Source organism: Rhyacophila brunnea, unplaced genomic scaffold, assembly GCF_057557595.1.
Source record: "Rhyacophila brunnea isolate RB1 unplaced genomic scaffold, BYU_Rbru_1.0 scaffold_100, whole genome shotgun sequence".
In the NCBI taxonomy this organism is placed as follows: Eukaryota; Metazoa; Arthropoda; class Insecta; order Trichoptera; family Rhyacophilidae; genus Rhyacophila; species Rhyacophila brunnea.
In genome coordinates, this window is record NW_028232753.1 from 283,911 (window position 1) to 301,878 (window position 17,968).

General features: G+C 24.4%; 1 non-coding gene across 1 annotated transcript; it reads left to right on the plus strand.

Moving 5' to 3' along the window:
* Positions 1-15,957: 15,957 nt before the first annotated feature.
* Positions 15,958-16,029, plus strand: TRNAT-UGU (transfer RNA threonine (anticodon UGU)). The gene has a single exon. It is a non-coding gene; the product is annotated as a tRNA-Thr (tRNA).
* Positions 16,030-17,968: the final 1,939 nt, after the last annotated feature.

Below are 17,968 nucleotides of genomic sequence, written 5' to 3' on the forward strand. Positions count from 1 at the left end.
GGAAAATATATAGTTTTAAAATAAAAATTTGGTTAAAAAATTATTTAAAAACGTATTTGCAGCATAAAATGAAATGATGCGGTTGTAAAGTATCTCAAGTAATAAATTGAAGTGTTAGTAATGCTAACTAGAGCCTAAATACAAATATGGGATTGATGGTACAAAAAAACTTAATTCATATATTGAGGTTTTATTACTATTAATTGAAGCTTAGACACGAACAATATAATTGAGTAAAAATGTGAATGAATATTCTTGAAAAAAGGATGAATTTAGGTTGATTTATAATATAATTAATCAGATAGGTAGATTTTAGTAAATCTTTTTATGGAGCAATCTAAATATTTTCCTACCAAATTAAATAATTAATAATCAAATTAGGCATAAATGAATATTCATTTGTCCAAATTTAATTTTATAAGAAAGATAAAATTCAAAATCTCCACATAAGATTAGGAAGCACTCGGCTCAAGAAATTATTGAAAACAAACTACAGGATATAAAAGTGAATACAGGAATAATCTTTTATGTCAAACTTCGCAAGGTTTACTATATTTATACAATAAACAGAAGATTTAATTGCATTAATAATAATTGAAAAATGAATATTTATAATCTTACAAATCTTTAAAATTACTATCTGTGAATACATTATGTACTAGCAAAATATCTTCCTTAAATTAAACATACTGTAAAATTAAACCACCATAAGCTATTTAACATGAGACGAAGGGAACACAAAATACATAATTCATATATTAGAAACACAGAAATTGAATCCAATTGTGCAAGATGCTTTACAGAAAATAGAAATGGTAAATATTTTGAATTATGCAAATTGATGGGAAAAAATCCATGCGGGAATATTCTTGTTATGATTAAATCACAAGAAGCATGTCTCAAATAATATATAGAGAAATCGAAGTTTTTACTCGAAAAAACATGAATAGTGAAGATCTTATATGCCCATAAATGAAAAATACAGCATTTTAGTTTGCTTTTTTGTAATGTCTACATTATTATAATATTCGCTTTTTACTAATATGACCAGAAAAATAAAAAAATTCGAAACTTAATATAATCATTATGTTATTGTCTATAAGTTAATATTGAGACAATTATATTATTTTTTTAAATTAGAGTTTACTGTCTTTGATATTTCAATTTCTAAAATTCATCAATATTTTTATACAATACACAAACACGTGATTACGAAAAAAACGAGAAATCCTTCTACACATAATTTTTTTATATTTGAGTGCATTTTTCTTAAAATAATTGATAAAAAATTTAAATAAATAATATGTAATTCTGCTGTTTACTTCTCTTTCAGTATGAATCAAATGGGTTTATTTTGGCTATTAGACATTTTCGAATTTTAAATAGATTATGTCTATGACTAGGTGTTTGAACATTGATAATATGTCTGTTAAATGTTCGTTATGAATTATATACGCGAATAAGTTAATTATAAATAATTAATTCCTTTACTAACACAAATATATTTTCTTTTGTGATTAATAATATGTAAATATATTCTTGTAGGTAGAAAAATAGAAAAAATATTTTAATCTTTATTCATGTAAAGGTTATTTGTGACAGACTAAAATAATATATTTATTTGGGTTTATTAATTTAATTTATGTTCCAGGGGTTACTAAAAAATAGGACTTGAAAAAAAGAGAGGCATCGGAGAGGATTTATGAAGAGTATAAAAATATGTCGTGCACACGTTAAATCAATCAGGTTATGCTTAAAGACGAAATCTAAAATAACGTACCAAAATAAACCTATAAAGAAAAGAACGTTTATATTGCCAGGGTTTACTTATTAAACGTGTATTTGAAATCTTGTTCTAAACGATATTTTGCAGGTCAGAGTTAAAGTTACATAGAAATATTATTCGAATATTTAATCACGCCTTATTCAAAAAAAAATAGTATGTATGATTAAATAAAAAAATTATAATTTAAGCGTAAATATAAACAAGAGCATACATTTATATTATAGAGCTTTTGGATTGAGAAAATACCCTGAACTACTAGGCATTGAAAAAGACTTCAGAGAGAAGGTAATACCCGAAAAATAAAAACGCTGTGCGCACGAAAGATCAAGCATGTTGTGCTTGAGAACAAAAATGAAAATTATAAAAATAAATTCAGCCCTAAAATAAATAATATATGATGTCATTTTAATCCATTGAACTCATTTCATTTTTAAGAAAGATCAACGGAAGATGTATTAAGAAGTTTTGACTTGTTACAGATAGGCCACTTACGATTTAGTAGCTGAAAGTGAGAAACTTACCTAACCCTTAAAAAAATTTTGCATATTAGAGAAATACATTTTTAATTTTTAAATTTCGAATACGCTTTCGCCCGATTCATTCTCTTCATTTGCCATCGCAGTATTTAATTTTTCAAGAATATTATTTAGAATGACTCTACAAATAGCATTGAATTCATTTTTATCGAACATTCCAAGATAATTATCCTTTCCACCTTTTCCCTTTTCATCATTACTATTGGTAAGATTTTTCTGTGATATAGTATGAATAGAATCGAGCATATTGTCTGGAATTGAATTTTTATTCTCTTCTTTCATATATTTTTCACCTGTATTCATATAATCATCATCCAATTTATTATTTTCTCCTATTTTGGTGTCTTTATTGTAATTAATCCCTTTGTATTTAGTAAAATCTATGTTCGTTTCATTATTTTCCATTATCTTTCTATCTGGAATTGAACTAATTTTCTTGCCAATAATATATTCGTTTCCGGGCGAATATTTTTGACTCCCCCTCAGAGTATTAAATAGATCTGAATTAATTTTTTTACTAGCTAATCTCACACTATTTTCCGTTTCCATACACTCCGCATTAATTTTCTTAATGTTATCAAGGCCATATCCACAATCCACAAACAAATTTCGAAAGCAGCTTTCCATAAATTTTTCAAACAAGCCATTCTTTCCAAACCACAAGCATTCATCATCAAAAATAGAAAAAAAGATAAAAGCTTCTTGTTTTATGAGAAGTAAAAGTGTAGTGCAAATATATTTGTAGTCCGATTTAATTTTTCCGAATACTATATCTTTTTGTGTGCATATTATTGATTTTCTGATGCGGAGGTAATTGTATTTTACTTTTAGTATTTCGGATGGTTGTAGTAGATTTATGGCTTTAAACATTTCTTTGCTTTTTAGTAAAATGTTTGGATCTTTTTTTAGTGATTGTGATGTCCTTAGAAGTAAAATTTGTGTTATTTTTTTTAGTATTGTTTGTGATTTTTTGAGGTATGCTGATGCTTCATTATTCTTTTCTTCGTTGATGTTTATGTAATTTCTGTTGTTAATATTGTTATTTAGACCGGTTTTGGTATTTATATTGACACTATTATTCACATTGGTGTTGATATTTTTGTTAAAATCGCTGTTGATACTGTCGTTAAGATTTATAGTGTCTGTGCTATGTATATCGGTTTTGATATTGTTATCGATATCGGTTTTGATATTTATATTGTCACTGTTGTCTATAACGGTGTTTATATTTCTATTGTAACTATTATCTACATCAGTGGTAATATCATTATCAATATCGGTTTTAATATTATTATCAATATCGGTTTTAATATTATTATCAATATCGGTTTTAATATCATTATCAATATCGGTTTTAATATCATTATCAATATCGGTTTTAATATTTTCGTTAATATTTATATTGGTGCTTATTTTGATCTTTTCTTTTGTATCATTTATGGTATCTTCTTTCTCTGTTAAACCGTTAGAGTCAACTATTTTTTTTATATCACCAGATTCAATATTATAGTTAATGTAATTATTTTTTATATAATCTGATTCCACTTTATTTAGTATTCTTATATCACTGCTTTCAGTTTGTGCATCATTTATTTCCGTATTGTTGTTTTTAATATTCCGTTTATCATTCGAAATAATATTACTAGGTGCATGATCGTATATAATCTTATCACACACAATATTTTGTCCATTATTTTCGCGTTTCGTGTCTTCTGAATGAACATTATTAACTGTAATTTTCATGTCACTGGGTATGATTATATTGTCATTATCATGTCCTGAATCTTTTGATACATTATTTCTAACCATGTTGTTTCTCCCATTGAATAAATCTGTTGTTTCTTTTGATTCGTTATTATGTTTTGATTCAATATTGTCTTTCTTTTTTAAACCATTTTTATCATTTATATTGTTTATATCATTGAATAAATTGGTTTTTTCTTTTGACTCGTTATTATCTTTTAATTCAATATTATCTTTCTTTTTTAACTCATTATTATCATTCATGTTGTTTCTCCCAATGAATAAATTAGTTGTTTCTTTTGACTCGTTATTATCTTTTAACTCAGTATTTTCTATTTTTTGTGAATCTTTTGATCCACAATTATCTTTATTTTGTGAATCTTTAAATTCAGTATTATCTTTTTTTTGTAATTCTTCTGATCCACCATTGTCGTTCTTTTCTGAATCTTTAAATTCCCCATTCATCATATTTTCGTTAACTCCTTTACCATAACCACAGAAACTCAAAACAGATTCAAAATAATCGATAGATTTTCTGCATTCTACAATAGCACTTCCAAGAATTTGATAATCTGCATTCAAAAATCCTTCATTTCCACATTCCCAAAACAAGTCAATAATGTCAAAAAACTTCAATTCATTATCAATATCCTTTATTTGCTTATTCAAATCATGTAAATTGCCGATATGTGTGTTTGTTTCGTTAAAACAGTTTTTAAATGTTTTGTATATTTGAACTGATAGGTTTATGTTGCTTAGCTGGTCTGTAATCCTTTTTAATTTTGTTTGTGGTGTTTTCTTTGATTTTTCGAACATTGTGGGTGTGATTTGGGGCATATTTATTAAGTTTTTTGGATTTGTATAGGTTGATTGATTATTGGCCAATGAAGTTGTGTTTTTAAGGTTAAATGGGGTATTATCATCGTAATAATTATTCAATAATACATATACGGACTCATCTTCGCTTTTTTTGATTTCTATGATTTCATTTGCTATTATTAGGTTGCTTTCTGTGTCTAGATCTTTTATAATTTCAATGGTATCCCTGATTTCTTTGGTATCTACCTTCAGTGGTTTTTTAATTCCTGTTATTTCATTTGATATCATTTTATTGCCTTCAGAGCCTGGGCTTTTTATACTCTCAACAGAATACCCAATTTCTTTGGTATTTACACAATCAGTTTTCTCAATTTCAGCATATTCACTTTCGAGAAGCCGATTATCTTCTATTTTCATGTATTCATTGTCTTTTATCACTTTGCTACTTTTTATTTCAAAACCTTGATTCTTATTTATTTTAGTATTTTTTTCTTTTTTATATAAATAAGCGTTATTATTGACTTTTGTGTATACAGGGATTCTCGCACAATTCAAAATCTTAAATTTAACATCATCATTACCCTGTATTCTATTGATATCTTCATTGATTCTGCTTTCAATGCTTTCTACTTCATTCCTAACATAATCTTTCGTATAAACAGGTGCACAAATAATTGTTGGCTCCTCATCTTTCTCTAAATTGTGGCTAGTTTTATATTCATTTATATTTTTACAGTTATTAAATAGACCTTTGTATCCTTCTGTGTTGGATTTAAAGCTATTATTGCATTTATTTTTGTTTTTCAAGTTTTCGAATTTTATTATTTCATTCGCTAACTCACCCTCAAAATCATTGCTGCGTTTATTGTTATTTTTAAAGTTTTCGAATTTTATTATTTCATTCGCTAACTCACCCTCAAAGCCATTACTGCATTCATTTTCATTTTTCAAGTTTTCGAATTTTATTATTTCATTCGCCAACTCACCCTCAAAGCCATTACCGCATTCATTTTCATTTTTTAACAAGGTTTTCTCGCGTTCTAATCCGTTTCTAAAACCTGCATTATATTCATCATCGTTTTTTAAATCATTAAGCTCAAAAACTTCCCTTTCACTTTCTAAATTTATATTTTTATAACCATAAACACTATTATTCATTTCTACTTCACCTGGATCAGCACAAAAAATATTCTCCACAATCAAACAAATTTTTTCTTTGACAATATTAATTTTTTTAGAATTAATATCCAGAGTGAAACAGTCATCACCCCGACGGCCACTATTTGTATTTTTATATTCACCATCAATAAGACACTTATTCAATATTAAATTATATTCACCTTTTAAATAAGCGTTTTCAATACACGGTTGGCAGACAACATTGTTTGATTCATCTATATTTACTTTTTCTCGTAAACTTACATTATCTATACTATATTCTATTTCGTTTCGGTCTACATATACGGTACCATCTCCATTTTCCCTATTAAGATCTGGTTTGTCTTTACTCTTTCCCATTTTGGATTCTAAAACTTTTATTCAAAACTTTTATTAAATCTGGGGTTTGTGAAACAATGATAAGCAAATCACCGCCACGTAAATATTTGATAATTCTTTTTAATTGACTTGGGAGAAAAATATATTTCTATATTCTATAACTATTTCTGAAAATTTACCAATTTAAAATAATTATTTCATAAAATATAATGGATTTATCTTATTGGAATTGCTTATTTACCATTTATATTTTATCTATAAATTCAATATTTTTAATTATTGAAATTGCTTATTTACCATTTATATTGAAACTTTAAATTACCTATTTTTAATTATTGAAATAACTTATTCCTATTTGTGCCTCTTGCGAACAATTTACAAGATTTTAAGCTTTTATTTCAAAAATATCGAAAGTTATATTATTACCTTAATATAAAAGTTTAGGATTCAATTCGTGTCTTTTGCGAAGAATTTACGATATTTTGGGCTTTTATTTCAAAAAAAATATAGCAAGTTTTTCTATTGCCTTAATATAAAAGTTTGGGATTCAATCGTGTCTTTTGCGAAGAATTTACAAGATTTTAGGCTTTTATTTCATAAAAAATATCGAAAGTTATTTTATTGCCTTAATATAAAAGTTTAGTATTCAATTCGTGCCTCTTGCGAAGAATTTACGATATTTTGGGCTTTTATTTCAAAAAAAATATAGCAAGTTTTTCTATTGCCTTAATATAAAAGTTTGGGATTCAATCGTGTCTTTTGCGAAGAATTTACAAGATTTTAGGCTTTTATTTCATAAAAAATATCGAAAGTTATTTTATTGCCTTAATATAAAAGTTTAGTATTCAATTCGTGCCTCTTGCGAAGAATTTACAAGATTTTGGGCTTTTATTTCAAAAAAAATATAGCAAGTTTTTCTATTGCCTTAATATGAAATTAATAGGATTTCATGTGGTTCTTTTTATATTTTCTGATAAAAAACAACCAAATTACAACCATAAAAAAAATATTTTTGAAGTTTTATGTTTTGGAAAAGGATTGATCTGTTTTAAAACTACAGTTTAAAATTATAATAAATTTATTTTATTTTATTTATGTATCATAGTTTATATGAGTTTTTTTAGATCTAAACATATTTTCTGGACTCACTTATATTTTAAAAGCATATTATTTATATTTTATTTATTTTTTGTATCATATTGATGCTTTAGTTCTTATTCGTACAGAATAGAATTATTCTTTTCTTGCATCAATGTAAATTATCATATTCAGAATTTTGATTTTTTTATCGCATTTAGTTCTCTATTTCTATTATAAACACAGTTGCATAATTTATTTTAAATATTAATAAAAATTATGATATTTATCTGCATTATAAATAATAGGGAATTTCTCGTTTAAATTTATCTTTCTTATGACCAGAAATGCATATTACTGATTTGTTAGACCACTTTGTTGTAATTTAAATTTATTTAAAAATAAACCTATCTACTTCCACCAAAAATATTAAAATAAAATATAATCTTCTTTAAAAATTATTTTCAGTTTTCTATAATTAAAATTCCTCTTTTTCACAACGTACAAGTTTTTGAGTAAGAATCTATTTTCCCCATAATTTATTGGTTTTTTTAGAAAGATTGTTTTTAACTGCAATATATTTTTCGTATAATCAAAAATATTTTCTTTTTTATAAAATTTACATGCACTTGAATTTTTTAAGAATTTGTATGTTTTTATTAATGTTTTTCAATAATATCCATACAAATACAAATATTTGTTTATATAAAATTGCATTTAGCATATTTCTGTATGAATAAACAGAAAAAATATGTTTGCTATTATATTTACCTCAAACTATGATACATATTGCATAAAACAGTTATGTGAAAATTAATGTTTAGCTTCAGATAACACAATTCCTTAAAAATCAACTATATAGTAATTTTTAGGCATTACTTCTAAAATAATTTATATGGTGATCGAAAGTGTTCTTTTTTTATAATTTAATGGTAATTTAAAAAATCTAAACCAATAAAAATTTTATCTAATTACTTAAGTCTATTTATCTACGTTTTTGCATCGGAATGCCTTTTTATGAACAAAAGTTTAACATATTACATTAAAAATTTAATTTAGCTTAAGAATATCATGATTTTGATTCGACATCTTTGTCGTAAAATTTTCAAACAGATTCTAGTTTATCATATGATTCAACCTACATTATAACCATGCTGAAATAACCCAGTATGGCACGTTGAAAAAATTACTGAGGAGCTAATATTTGTTTTTTATTTTATCATCTTTGAATATATATAAAAAATATTTATTTATTAATTTGACAAATTTATGTAAAAATAAAATCGAAACAACAACCATATACCTTTTCAAAATATTAATGCTTATTGATGAATATGATAATTTTTTTCCGGATACAACAACGTTTGGAACAAGGTAAAATGTAAAAAAGCCCACGAATATTTTAAAAAAATTTAAAAAAAAATAATCCCGATTGCAGTAAAAATATAGCACATATTTGCGTTTCTTTATTCGGATAAAAAAGCTTATAATTTATTCTAATTTAATAAGAAATTTGAATATTGACACCTCATTAAATTATATATTTTGTTATCACTCATACGTTTTGTAAAATAATTCATTTTTTATAAAAATTGCAGCTATTTCATATCTATAAACGAGGTGCAATAAGCTTAAAAATATTTATAAATTATTGAGCTTATAATTTATGCATGCACGATTTTAGTATGCTATGAATTTATATAATCATCATTCTTTTTTTTTAAGATAGTTCTTTGATAAATTTGGTTTTTAAATATGTTATGCTACTTTATTTAACTTAAAAACATATTTTTTTGCGAATTTTAACATAATTTACTATTTTTAGCTTCTCAAAACGTTATACTGTTGTTAATATGTCAAAATATTATTCAAAAGCATTATAAAAATTGGTTTTTTCTTCTATTAACGTCATAGCAATCGATGAATATTTTATTAAACAATAGTTCTTGTAAAAAAACCCCACGCGTATATAAATTTAAAAGTACTACAACATATATGGGTTTTATGTGGTATTCAAGGAGTTTCATGTATAATTGACTAGATTTATATCGAAATTTAGATATCTTGAAATGTACAAACTACGAAAATTTATGCATAAAAATATAAAATAATTTTTTATTTTTTTACTGATTAGAAAAGGTATTTAAAAAATTATCGAAATAATATATTGAATCTAAAGGATAATGTTCAATACTTTTTTCAAAAAAAATCAGAAGAGACACTTTTTTGTTCAAAATATGTTCTAAAGATATCATAGTATCAAATAATATATGAAATTTACATGAATAAAATTCAATTTTTTTTATTTAGTTTGATAAATTTATTTTTTTTTCTGTTAGGGCTTGTTTTATTTTATAAGAAAACATTAAAAAGCAGTAATATTTAATTATTGAACAAGTTAAAGCAATATACATATAAATTGCTTCAAGAAGTGTTTAAATATGATGTAAAGTAATGAAATAGATTATTCTATTATATATAATATTGTTATCATGACTTAAATTCGCTACTATGGTCTTTTAAATTATATTTTTTACCTTTTTAAAAGAAGTTTTGGATCTGTGTTGCAATTTTTTTGTGTCTATATACAATTTATAATTTGTATTTCTTTAGCTCAGGGAATAAAACCTCAAACATTTATGAAGACCAATCTTAAAAGATAAAAATGTGTATATTCTCAAATATTAGACTTGTAAACCACTTTTTATCATTGTCGATAGATTAAAATCAGCTTCTTTAGCTTTTGAATTCATTTATAATTGAACTGACTTAAAAGATTGTAAAAAATACGAATTTACTCTCTTTAACTACATACCATATCACCAGTATTTTTCTGAATACATAAAACGACAGTTTTAATAAATAACACGTATTGCTTCTTCTATTTTGTTGGTGAGTCTCAAAATTTTATATTTGCAACATTTTTATTAAAAATTTCATCATTAACCTAAAATTGAAGATAAATAAATATGAAAAACAGCAAAAAATCAAATTTAATAAACTAGGAAGATTTTTTATTTACACTAATATATTTTTAAACTAGAATTTAAATTTAGTAAAGCAAAAAAATAAAATAATTCATACAGTATTTTTAATTGGTTAATAATAATAATTATTTTCCAATTACTTTCTGTAAAAAAACACATCAACACAATATAAAACTGTTTTATGATAAAATTAAACTATAATGATAAGACAACACTTGATTTATTAAACCTACAGAAAGCTATTAAATTTATATATTACATTTTTTCGTATCTCAATTATATTACAAAATATCTAACACATGTTTACAGTTAAAATACTTGTTTTGTTTAGACTTGAAAAATAGTGTTTTTTATTTTCTCTCCTATATATTAAACTATTCCCAAGTTATCAGAGCAATATGTTTTATTCTATTCATATATAATAATTTAATTTGGGAGGTTAAATATATTTTTACGCTAAGCATTTTTTCTATAAGTGATTGTTATTTTTCGATTAGGAGCCTCTTTTAATCATTTTTAATGCTTAAAAGATTTAAAAAAAACATTTTTATGCCCAATATTTATATATGTTGGTTTAAATGGATTCTTAAGTAAAATAATTTCATATGTTTTGAATTTATCTTCTGAAAAAAATACAGTTAAAATTATAAAATTATTTTTATTCTATTATTTAATGATAAATGTAAATTTCTTTCTCCCTTCTATGGGTCTTTTCCAATTAATTTGATATAATTGAATATAAATTGTGTGTACATAAGTACGAGCTGAAAATTTATCGATAACACAAAAGGTTTAAACGATGTATATAAATATTAAATATGACTTACCGTGATACATTATTTTTTTAATAAACATGAGCTCTATATACGAGTTCTTAGACCGTTAATATACAGAAGTTCGTAAATAGTAATTAAACCTTCAAAATATGTAAATAGATGTGTTAAAGATAATTAAAAATACACTTAGGCATTGCTAAAATAATTTTTATTATATCTGCTTAATCCTATAAATCTAAATTTCATCTTATATATTCATGAATTAAAAAATCTTTCTAAAATGCAGCGTATAATTGAGTGTTGTTGAATCTGAGTGGCCAAATATGCGTATGTTATAATTCATTTTATATATAAAATATAATGAGATTTCTTCAATATAACAATTTAGATACTTCAAAGGCATTTTGATTTATTTCTATCTCTATGATGTTGTATGTTTCGTTCTCAATAGTGTTCAGGGTTATTCTTACCCTTTTGTCTTTTGATATTTTCTTTACGATTTTAAATTGGCTATGAGCTTTCTAACACATCAGATAGATTGATCCAAAATATATATTTTTTTATATTCTTTATTGTTGTTTTTTGTTTATTCAATTATCAGAATTATTTATTTTTTATTGTGATATACCATTAAATATTGTATATATCCGTTAAGATTATTTTATGAAACCAGTCCTTATCCTATTATTAGTCTGTTTTTTTATATTTGCTTTCCAATAGAAAGACCATAATCAAGCTTAAATGTTTTTCTTTTTCTACGTTTTTAGACAATTTCTTTTATTCTACTCTAAAACGTAAAAAGCATCTTAAAATCCAAAAAAAATATAAATGTGGGAATTAATCCGGGATGAATTGATATACAGCATCATTTTCTCATCATTTCTACATCCATAATATTTTTTTACTAGAAAAGAAAATTAATCTAGAGCTATAAAGTTACTAAAAGGTTTAAACACACTATATATAATAGATAAATAACATATTTTATAAAACGATAGATATTATATATTTCTTACTTCTTTCTACAGAATATTTCTATTAAGAATGTTTAGTTAGAATTATTAAAAGATTATTATTGTTTCATAATTTTTATAAACTTACAAGCTAAATTTTTTTTATTGTAATAAAAATATTTATATATATTTGTTTATAATGGGGTGGTGTGGTTGAGTGGTTTACAAGTCTGACTCCTAGGTCAGGGGTCGCGGGCTCCTTTTCCACCCACCCCACTAATTTCCCAAACGAATTTACTCTAAAGAAAAATACCCAAGGGGGCGGCCAGTGGACCATAAAAGATAAACCATAAAGCACTGACAAGCCATGAGAAAAAGGAGGTTGCTGTGTAAGCCGTTGAACTGTGCCTTCAGTATTGAAAAAGATCCCACACCGTTCAGCAAGGATATAGGTAAGTGTAGAGTGTGGTTGTAGCTTGTAACTTGTAGCGATGAACAGTAGACAGAATCTCATTCCCTCCACATAATGACTGCCGCCTATGAGAAAGGGCCCAATCCACGGTGATTACGGGTGACAAGAAGTGCTGGAGGTTTCCAAAGAGAAATGCAGCAGTTAAGCAATAGTTCCTATGTATATAAAGCGAACTTCCTAAAAAGTAATAGAAGTAAAACATAAATAAATAAAGTAAATTCGATTAGAATTTTGTTTATAATAATAACGAAATGTCAGTTTTTATAAATACCGACTAAGTTTAAACGATATATTATATTTGCTCATGATCAAGCAATATATTTAATGTAAAATTCACACAAGGAAAATAATATTTCGAAAAATATGCAATATGATAAAAAAACTATACTATGAAGATATAGACTCGCCTATTGTTCAATAATAGGTGTATTATAAAATCCAAAAATTAAATGGAAGAATTATAAAAGTGGTTTTTCACTATATTTATAAAGGTAAAATTCCTCGTGTACGTTAGATTTAAAAAAATTAAATTGGTTGCATTTTACCTAATATTATAAGCTTATATACAATTATAATATAATTTGAAATTCAAGGGGCTTATTTATGGCCCAATCCTCATATAGATCATCCAAAAAATTTCCAAATAAAGAGTTTATCAATTAACAATAAAGGTTAATGTGTTCATAATGACTAATTTTTCATCCAATACTAAAATTTATTAGATTTTTAAACTTAATTTGATACTTCTACTCACTGCCAGTAATTCGTATAACTATATAATATATATCGTACGTTACCTATATGTTAATACTTGGTTTATAACCTAAATATGTGTATATTATGATCATGTGGATGTGAGAGCGTTCTTTGAGCAGTTAGTCAGATAAAAATGACTAAAAAAACGCTGTAGTTTTTATTTAAAATATTGCAAAAATAATTTATTATTATATATGAATAAATATTTTTAATCAGGTACAAACATCTTTTATGCATTTCAAATATTTAAAATGATTTAACGCTCTTTTTCGTGTGGATTATTTCAACACGGTTTTCGTTATAAATAGAAAAGTTGTGAAATATCAAAATACAACTATTTACGTACAAAATTTGTGCATCATAATTCGTGCTTACTAACAATAGAAAATAATTTAATATTTCTATAAAATTTTTCATCACGGATTATATACAAGATTTAACACGTGAATATATATTTTTACAATATTATATTTTATATGATGTTTTTGTTATGTATTACATACAATGTTTTTTAGATCAATTGACTCAAAATATATAAGTCTTAATTTAGATATGCATCGGTTATTTTTCTAGCCGATTATAAAATAAAAATAGTTATTTATATGATTTTGCTGTTCTTATTAGCTTTTATACGCATACCAGGCTTGTGAAATCTCAAAATGATTTTACTTCTCTGCTAAAATCTTCAAAAACAAATAAATACGAAAATAACATTTTCTGCAACAAATGTCATGTAAAAAACATAATTTGGCATAATCAAAAATAAAAAAAAAATTTGCAATTATTTAGTCCTTTCCAGACATCCATGCACCCTAGGTGTAGATAGGAAAAAAAATATCATAAAAATCCTGTATTAATCCATTAATCTAGAGCCAAATTAGTATAATATTTGCTTCTAAAACGAGAAAATACCCATTCTAAGGTCAGATCAACAAGGTGTGAATTTTTTACTTTCTAGAAAAAAAAATTTTTCCAAGCCGCGGAAAGGCTACCTGTATGATTGCAATTTTCTGTTTTAATGTGCTTTTTTATATTTTAATCGCTTTATACCACTTAAAACCTTTTTGTTTTTCGAAATTATATATTTTGAATAGATTTACAATTTTAATTGCTTCTGATAATTCTATGATATTATCTTTATGGGATAAAAAAACCATTCGAGACTTACCTGAAATTATAATTTATCGTCAATAAAAACTAAAATTAAAAATATATCGGCTTTATTATTAAAAATTATTTCAAAGCGGATCCCTTTTTTATAAAAAAATATGATTATTTGTTAAAGGAATTTTGTATCTCAGATTAATATTTTATATAACCAAGAACTGATTTCCTAAAGTTTGTTGATTAAATTAGAGTAATTCAAAAAAAATCAATTTTAATTAAATTCAAAAATGATAATGGACATTTTTTCACAATTACCCTAAAAGTTTGCAACATATTCTTATTTATAAAATTAATAGAAAAACTTATTCGAGAGTGAGATCCAAATTTATAAATTACTTCACCGTAATTCCTTTCTGAGAGCATTCTGGTATTCATATTTAAAAGGAGTATTTGTGATGGATTATGTATTGACACTAAAATTCATATTTTTTATATGCGAATATTTTATTTTTTTGGATTTTAGCATATTTTAAAATTTAGACGTTTAAATAGATTAGCGATCAATTTTTGATAAATATAAATAGAAATATTTTATTCTATTTTTTTAAAAATTATTATAGTTAATGCATATAAAAAATAATATTTTAAAAGACTTTTTACCCACATCCTTTTGTTTTTTTTAATGCTCTGTGTTGTTTCATATGGGCCTCTTCTGCATACATTCTTCTTAAAATCCGAAGTGAGAATTAGTTAAAATATTTTAATTTTTACTAGAAACACAATTGTGATTCTGGGATAATTAAAAATACTATATCGTATTATTATTATTTAAAAAGCATATTGCGTGGATTCCCATCCAAATAACTTCCTTAATTTATTAAAAAGACAAACAATGTCTATATTTTTATTGCCATAAATCTTATAAAACTTCTTCATACTTTTTATAACAGACATTTTAATTTATAAATTTATAAATTTTCCTTACGTGCGAAATTATCACTATCTGTATTATAACATGCCTTTAACTCATCATATTTCAAGCCCATTTGTATGCCAATTTTAAACAGCTAATCTACGAACCTATGGATCATGATTGTTCTTTTGAGGCATGAATTTTATGATTACAGACTAAAGTGTTAATAAGAGTAAAACTACCAGGTTTTTAAGAGAATTATATATTTATTAAATTTTATTATGGGTTAATTATTTTGCAAAAAAATACCAGATTTATCTATCTTTAAGCTCAGCTTATATGACATCAGGAGCATATCTTGTCTTTATTTTGTGTATCTCTTCTTCTCTTACATTATCTTTCTATATTTCACTGTTATTCGAAGCTAATAAATTGCAATTTCCTGCAGTCCTAAAGTATAATTTTTACAAATAAACTATAAACAGACTTGCGACATATATTTTATATTAATAATATGTAAAATCACCCTGACCATGCCACTTTAGCTCAGTGGTAGAGCGTTAGTCTTGTAAACTGAAGGCCGACGGTTCGAATCCGTCATGTGGCTTTTTTAAACTAACTTTTTATAAAAGTTAGATCCATAAGAGTTTAAAGTTATCGGTTTTGATGAGAATTTAGCAGAGGAGAAGACATTAAGAAGCAATGTTGAGGTTTCACCATATATAAAAATCATATCCCACAATCTGTCACAAAAAATATAAATTAAAAATTAACCCATTCAAAAAAATCTAACTGTTGCTTTACAATTAGATGAGGAATCCATTTTTGATTTTAAATCCTGTTTGTTTTAGATTATTTATTTTTTTAAATCAAAATTTTATTTATCCATAAATCAAAAATAATTATTTTTTAAATCATGTGTGATATTCTATTTATATTAATTAATACAAAATTTTCCAATTTTTTTCAATAAAATATTAAAGTTAAAATTTTATGGATATTGCTATTCTTCTGTACGCTATATTTATAGGTTTAATGTTTATTTTATTTTTTATGGAAATACTTTCTTATTTTTTTATTATATATATAGATAACCGTTTTTCAATTATATTCACATAATTGAAATATTTTTTGGCAAATACGTGCTTGATTTACAAAGAAAAAAGATTATTTTAATAAATTTGAAAAATATTATAATTTTGCTTAATCCAGCAAAAATTTCGTGTAGTAAACTATTCGGTTCAAAGTATCAATTTATTATTAGTTATTCTACGTTGAATAAAAGGTTTGAACAATAGAACTTCTAAAAATGATTGGATTAAAAATCAAAAAAATCACAAGTGTTAAATTATTTGTATATAAATTTGATTAAATAACCAAAGTTTAATACCGAGCAATAATATGATGAAACCAATACTAATTATTTTTAGAGGCTAAATATACTAATTCGAGCCCTAAAAAAATTGTATAGTAATTTATTGCATTAGGTATGAAAAATACAATACTCTTCTGTGATTTACTGTCAAATAAATATTTGTGGATCTTTAAATAATATTATTTGGTTCACGAATATTTTTGATCCTCTTTGGCAAGAATATTAGATATAAAAAATTTATTGATTAATATAGTGAAACTTTTTTGCGTAAATTTCAACTTTTAATTATAACTGCTATTAAATAGCTATTTTGATCTATAGTACACATATTGTTATTGCTTTTTGCTTGAATTTTTTAAATAACATTTAATTTGATAACTTAAATATATAATGATTCGCTGATCTTATATCTCAAAAAAAATTTCCATATCATTGACTTTAGGCAAGTTAATATTCATGGTTCTTTTGAACTATTGATATTATATACACTACTATAAAATTATTAATAAGCTAGTCATAATTCCATATAATTTTATTACGTATTTTTGAAATGCGGTATTTTATAATTTTATGCGGAAAGATTTTTTAATCAGAACCCTTTTTCCGCATTCTTTTCTCAATGTTTATGAATATTACCATCAAGTCTGTTGTATTAACGGAATTAATTTACTTCAGATATATTCTCTTGGTATTTCTGAAAGTTTTACCGTTTTTAAATGAGATGTAAATAGAGATTCCGACTATCAATAGTACAGCTATAGTTTTATAAATCTTCTGTCATTTTTTTATCAGTGAGTTTGTAAAAATTGAAATAAAATAAGAATTTTTTATAGATAAAAATAAAATTTTAGTTTAAATCGTTAAAATATTATTATATGATCAATATTTGTACATTTTTTTTGGCTGATAGTATTTTTTCTAATGTTATGGTCTTTTAATATTTATAACTTATAATTTATTCACGACACCTATTTTGACAGAAATCTAAATTTGTTATTAATAGCCTCAAATTTTTTTGTACTGTAGATTTCAAAACATTGATTAATAAAATCTTGTAGTTGAAGTTTTTGATTTCTAGTTTTTGAGCGAATCTAAATTTGTTATTAATAGTCTCAAATTTTTGTATATAGAATATTTCAAATTTTTAGATTTATAGAATAAATTATTGTGG